The following is a 7312-nucleotide window of genomic DNA, read 5'->3' on the forward strand; positions in this document are numbered from 1 at the left end:
CAGACGTGTGCTATGCTACCACACTTGGCTCATATGTGGATTTTGTGTTTAGATTCTTTGTTTAATGTTTCCAAGGTCTGTTCACATGTAGCACTTATCAGTACTTCATTTATTTTTATTTTATTTATTTGGTACTGGGGATAGAACCCAAAGGTGCTTTACCACTGAGCTACATTCCCAGCCTATTTATTTATTTATTTAGTGTACCAGGGATTGAACTCAGGGGCATCAACCACTGAGCCACATCCCTACCCCAATTTTGTATTTTATTAGAGACAGGGTCTCACTGAGTTGCTTAGCACCTCACAGTCGCTGAGGCTGGCTTTGAACCTGCAGTCCTCCTGTCTCAGCCTACTGAGCTGCTGGGATTACAGGTGTGCACCACTGCACCCAGCATATTTTTATTTTTTTGTTTTGAGATAGGGTCTTGATAAATTGCTTAGGGCCTCAATAAATTGCTGAGGTTGGCCTTGAACTTGCAATCGTGCTGCCTCAGCCTCCCTAGTCTCTGGGATTACAGGTGAGAGCCACCATACCCAGAAGTATTTCATTCCTTTTTATGGCTAATAATATTATTGTATGGATATAGTACATTTTGTTTATCAATTCCTCAGTGATGATCATTTAGATATTTCCATTTTTTTTGGTTACTAGAAATAATGCTGCTTTGAGCATTTAGTTACAAGCTTTTCTGTGGACATACATTTTCATTTCTATTGGGTGGAAATTCCTAAGAGAGGCATTTCTGGGTTATAACATTAACTCTGTTTAACCATTGAGGAACTGGAAAATTGTTGTCCAAATTGGTTGCACCATCTCTTGTAATCTTTTAGCAATAAGATATATACTATTGTTGAGATAGTATATATATACTATATATATATACTGTAGTATATATATATATAGTGTATATATATATACTATAGTGTGTATATATATATACTATAGTGTATATATATATATACTATATATTAACAATATATACTATATATTAACTATATATACTATATTGTTAATATATATTAACTATATATTAACAATATATACTATATATTAACAATATATACTATTGTTAATCCCACTGACATAGGAAGCTGAGGCAGAGAATCAAAAGTTTCAGGCCAGCTCAGCATCTTAGCAAGACCCTCAGCAACATAGAGAAATCCTGTCTCAAAATAAAAAATAGAAAGGTCTGGGGATGTAGTTCAGTAATAAGTGCTTCTAGGTTCAATCCCCAGTATCAAACAAAAAAGATATATACTATTATTAATCCCATTTAACAAGAAAAGGAACTAAATTTCTCAGAAGTAGTCCATTGAGCTAGGTGTTGTGGTACATGTCTAAAATCCTAGCAGGAGAATAGCAAATTGGAGGCCAGCCTCAGCCACTTAGAGACCCTGTCTCAAAATAAAAAATAAAAAGGACTGGAGATACAGCTCAGTGAAGCACCAGGTTCAATCCCCAGTACCAAAAAAAAAGTAGTCAGTCGCCTAAGGTCTCAGGATTAATTTATGGAAGAGACAAGATTTGAACCCAGCTCTTACTGCTTTATTGGGAGACACACACCAATTTTTTGTTTTGGTACCAGGGATTGAACCCAGGGGCACTTAACCACTGAACCACACCCTCAGCCCTTTTTGTATTTTATTTAGAGACAGGGTTTTACTGAGTGCTTAGGGCCTCCCTAAATTGTTAAGGCTGGCTTTTTTTTTCAATTGATTTTTTAAAATAAATGACAGCAGAATGCATTACAATTCCTGTTACACATACAGAGCACAATTTTTCATATCTCTTGTTGTATATAAAGTATGTTAACACCAATTCATGTCTTCATACGTGTACTTTGGATAATGATGTCCGTCACATTCCATTGAGGCTGGCTTTGAATTCACAATCCTCCTGCCTCAGTCTCTGGAGTGACTGGGATACAGGCATGTGCCACCATGCCCAATAAAAGACCAATAATATCTATACGGTCTTACCCACTCCGCAAGTAGCCAACTTCTGACCCCAGAGATTGTTAATGATATTTCCTCACCTAAGTCTAGTACTCTATGGTTTAAAACTTACAACTGTGGTATGATATGACTCTCCCCTACAGACCAGAGGGGTAGACAGGCCCAGAAAGGGGAAGAGATTAGAAAAGTTAGCTCTGAGGGGCAGGGACCAAGGTAGGAAGCAAAAGGCCACAAAGCAAACTCCAAGAGGTCTTAAACCTTGATTTTGACAGATGTTTCCTTGACACCACATGGCCCAGATATTCCTAAAGTCTTTACTGTGCAGTTTTCACATTCCATGGGCTTCTGGTTTTCCATAAAAAAAAAAAAAAAAAAAAAAAAAAAAAAAGTGCTTTCAACACTCAATAGGACAATGGCAAACATGGGAATGGGCCTAGGCTGTTTTCATCTTAAACCCTCAGTCTGGAAGGATGTATCTTCTAATGGTTCTAGAGGGAGTGGTGGGCTCTAGGTCCCAGTTTCCAGGAGAGGCAGAGTAGGCCTTGCATGGGGGCACAGGCCTATTCCAGAAAAGGGAGAGAAAGGAACCAAATATACTTGGGAACAGATGTGAAACCCCAAGCACAGCAAAAAATCTAGAGCCCTTGGCTTCATAACTTTGGTCTTAGGGTCACACCTCAAACATATTTTATTGAGCCCACAAGGAGACATTTTCCTAACAATACTTGGAATGTGGGTAGAAGCAAGTTAAAGACACCTGGTGTCTATCTTTGAGAGACTATTTACACCTTATTTCAATTAAAATCTTGATGCCCCATCTTCTAATTATCTTAAATCAGCCCACTTAGGATTCAAATTTCTGCTGTGTCCTTGAGCATATCACTTCTCTCTGAGGCCATTTTTTTTTCTCTTCCTTCTTTTTTTTTTTGGGGGGGGGTGAAGGGTGGGGAGGGGATAGAGGATCTCACTGTTGCTCAGACTGGCCTTAAATTCCTAGGCTCAAGCAATTCTCTTGCATGTCTCCTAAGTAGCTGGGACTACAAGCACACACTATCATATCTGGCTTCTCTGAGGCCATTTTCTCACTTGTAAAATGAATTACTGAAAAAATACCCCTTTGGAGGAGTCATTCTGAAACCTCAGTGTGACAATATAATCTAAGCATCTGGCACATGGAGTTGCCCAGTAAATAGCAAACAGGAATAACAGCATTTGTAGTTTGCAAAGCACTTGCAAATTCATTATTGTCTTATTTCCCACCACAGCCTGTGGCCATGGTATGGAAGTTAACTCAAATCTAATCAATGGCATATTAGAATGTTGCTTTATGGCTGTACCCCTCAAAATTGGGTGTTGGGTTTTTTTTAAAAACATTTATTTAGTTGTAGATGAACACACAGTATATTTATTTTCATGTGGTGATAAGGATTGAACCCAGCACCTCACACATGTGAAGCAAGTGCTTTACCACTGAGCTACAGCCCCAGCCCCAATACTGGGTGTTTTTATATAAAATTGCTTTTCAGAATTTCATTTTCCTTTTCTGAAAAATAGGAATTACTTTGTGTGTCATGGACTGTTTCTGAAGTTTCCAGGATATATTAGTTCCTTTACTTCCTTTAAATTCTAGAGTTCTTTATATAGGTATATATTATGGGCCAGGCATTACTCTAGTGAACAAGAGATAAAGCACTGGGAGAGGAACTCAATGGTAGAGCACTTGCCTAGCATATATGAGGCCTAGGGTTTGATCTTTAGCACCATTAAAGAGATGGGGATGAGGGAGAGGGAGAGAGAGAGAGAGAGAGAGAGGTATGAAAGTCCTGGCCCTAAATGAACTTATGGTCCACTGGAAGAGGGAGAACATGAATAAGCATAGAATATTTGTCAGTATGAAGAAAAGAAAGCTGGGTGAGACACAGAGAATACTGGGGCAGTGATGGGAGTGGGAGGTGGATGAAGTGAGGGAGCCTTTCTGTGGGAACTGGGAGAACAGTATATAAGAAGCAGAGCAGCAGGTACAAAGCTTCTCTTTGAAGGAGGAAGTTCATAAGATGATGTGGTTAGGTTGGAGTGAGCAGGAAGGGGAAGGGCTGAATAAATGAATGAGAGTCCCAAGTGCAGTGGCACCTGCAATTCCAGTTACTCAGGAGGCAGGGGTAGGAGGATCACTTGAGCCCAGGAGTTCAAGGCCAGGCCAGGAAACAAAGTGAGACCACATAATACCTCAGAAAAAAATGAATAAACGAATAAGAGACCCACAGATTTATGTGGTTCACTGGAGTGCAAAGTCTTAGGCAATACTATGTGACCTGGTTGCCTGGCTACTGTGGACATTCCTTTGAAGATAAGAGATACTTACTAAGGAAATAGGAATTTGTTGATATCCTTGAGTCTCATCCTGCAGAGGTCATTCCTGCAAGTTGATGCTCACATAGATCACTCTTCCTACATGCTACAACGTGCAGTTTACATGTGCTCATAGGTAATGAGCATGGGCCATGAGCCCACATAAGTGCCTTTGTTACCTTCTGAGGCTCAGAAGATATGATCAGTACCAAGGAGCCTATGAAGAGCAGGCAAGCTATAAATAGCTTATTTATCCCAATGCAGAGGATAACAATTGAGAATCTTTTGGTACAAATAGCAGAAAACACAACTCAAGTAAGCTTAAACCACAAATATTTAGTGGGTCTCAAAGTTTAAAAAGAATTCACAGGTAGGGAAGGCTTCAGGAGCAGTTTAATCCAGATATTATGTCACCAGAGATATGGCCTCATTTTTCTTTTTCCTCTGCATCTCTTTGACCTCCCTATGGCTGCTTCATTCTTTAACTGGAGCCCCTCAAGGCAGCAGATCCAGGCTTCACATCCTTCTCCATATATCCACACAAGTCTTCTGGTAGCTTCTGTTCAAATGGAGAGAAGCCTGCATTTCCTAGTATGTCACCCATTAATACTGGGTCACATGCCTACCACTGATCTAGTCACCACAGCTCAGGGATAAGGAACACTGATGGCTTAATTTAACTCAGCTTAAGGGAACAGTACTCTCTTCACCATAAGAGTTTATCTTGTCTTGCTTCTTGGACTATAGTGTCCAAAACTATGTAGAACTGTTTACCTATTCTTTTTAAAATATAGTAATGCAAAATAGTTAAGAGCAATTTCCCCAAATAAGTAGAGCTAATAATCATAATACCACCTCTTTTTATTTTAATACATATTTTTAGTTGTAGGTGGGAACAATACTTTTTATTTTTATGTGGTGGCGAGGATTGAACCCAGTACCTTAACATGCCAGGCGAGGGCTCTATCACTGAGCCCTAGCCCCAGGACTTTTTATTTTTAAAAAGTAAATTTCTAAAAATCTTATGAATGTGTATCTATTTACCCTTAAATATGACCTGTTATTACTTTGCCTTTTTTAAACAGGGACAAATAACATATATGATTGCTATAGTTATATTATGTATTTCCATTCACGGATATATTCTAACATTTACCCAATATAACCATTGTACACATTCTCTAATATATAAAGTGAAATGGGACTGATGATTACTGGCCTCTCCAGGGATATGTGTTGAGCACTTATTTCAAGCAACAAGTAGAATTGAAAAGGAAATTCCTTAATTTCTAGTGCTTCTAGAGCCTATGAATGCAAATCTTTTAAAAACTCCAGTCCTGCTTAGTTTCCCAGTGATCCCAAAATAGAAACATTTCTATTTCACAGTCTGTTCTGGTGGTACAGCACAGACAGGGTGGTGACCAGGAATGCATGAGCTACTTTGGTGTTCCAAAGCCTTCACTGGCTATGTATGTTGGATATTCTACCTCATGTTAAAAAACAAGATGATGATCCTCAGGCAAGAGCAGTGAGAACCAGAATAGTTCTGCAAGCAACTCTGTAAATAGCAAGGTGCTACCTGCAGGATGCAGTGGCTGGGTCAACAGCCACTGATGGTCGTCACAAGGCCTCCTGGTCAATGGACCTCTTGCAAACTGAGGGGGCCAGGACAGATGTTCATTCAGAAGCTCTGGGAAACTGGGTTCATTCCCTGCAGGGCAGCTCAAAGGGCCCATTCACTCACATTCCGCCCAACAGCATTCCTGGATTCCTGTCACAGCCTCAGCTACAGAGGCAGTGTATGATCTGCCAATCCATGGAGGAGACTAGTGCCCTAACACTTTGCCCTAGCCTTTACTCCCAGAAAGGAGAACTTGGGAGTATGGGACTCCCCCAGGTCTCCTGGTCCCCTTTACCTCTTGAAATAAGGCCCAGTTGGTAGTGTTCAAGAGGATTTCTGGCCTTGCCTATGGAAAAGAAACTACAAGTGGGCTAACTTTAGGCACCAAACCATGAAGCCCACTTCAGGAAGCCAAATTTTGGCATTGGCCCAAAGGGCAAACTTCTAGCAATTGGGTTGGAGGCAAATAAATGTCAGAGGGTAAGGAATGAAATCACACTGACCAAGTTAAAAATGTGTCAGCAGTTTGTAATGGAGTCACATGAATGGTGCTGTCTGAGCAGTAGGTTTGCAGTTGGAAGCTTTGAGCTTGCTTGGCTGAGAGGAATGGGGTGACCAGAATACCAATTCTGTGACCTTGGGAATGCTCTCACCCCTCTGTGTCCTGAAAAGGACCTAATTGGGCAAGCAGGAGGACCAAATGGAAAGACTGTAAATAAAAGAAATTGGGGGCCAGGCACAGTGGTGCACGCCTGTAATCCCAGTGGGTTGGGAGGCTGAGGCAGGAGGATCGCAAGTTCAAAGCCACCCTTAGCAACTTCGCGAGGCCCTAAGCAACTCAGCAAGATCCTGTCTCTAAATAAAATATGGGGAAAAAAAAAAAAAAAGGGCTGTAGATGTGGCTCAGTGGTTAAGCATCCCTGGGTTCAATCCCCAATACCAAAAAAAAAGGCATTGGGGGTACTGAGGTTGTAACTCAATGGTAGAGCACTTGCCTAGCATGTGTAAGGCACTGGGTTTGATTCTCAGCAATGCATATAAATCAAAAATAAAGGTTCATCAACAACTTTAAAAAAAAAAAAAAAAGGTATGGAGAACTCTCAGAATCTTCAAACACATGCGCTCTTCACAACATAGGTTTTAAAACCAGGAAACAATTCTCAACACTCTCACTTTCCTCCCTCTGAACACCCCTAGCAGCACCTACCTCCCTGTGATAGTGTGATTCCAAAAATAACAGCCTGTATCTGGCCCTAATATATAAAACATAAAATGTAAGAATTCAGATACAAACTGAGGGGAGCTACTCTGTACTGTACAGTGTTCCTACTGCCTTTAGTGTGGAGAGGCACAGGTGGACAAGGGCCAAGTCTTATTACAATGC

The sequence above is a fragment of the Callospermophilus lateralis genome, chromosome 1 (assembly GCF_048772815.1).
Source record: "Callospermophilus lateralis isolate mCalLat2 chromosome 1, mCalLat2.hap1, whole genome shotgun sequence".
In the NCBI taxonomy this organism is placed as follows: Eukaryota; Metazoa; Chordata; class Mammalia; order Rodentia; family Sciuridae; genus Callospermophilus; species Callospermophilus lateralis.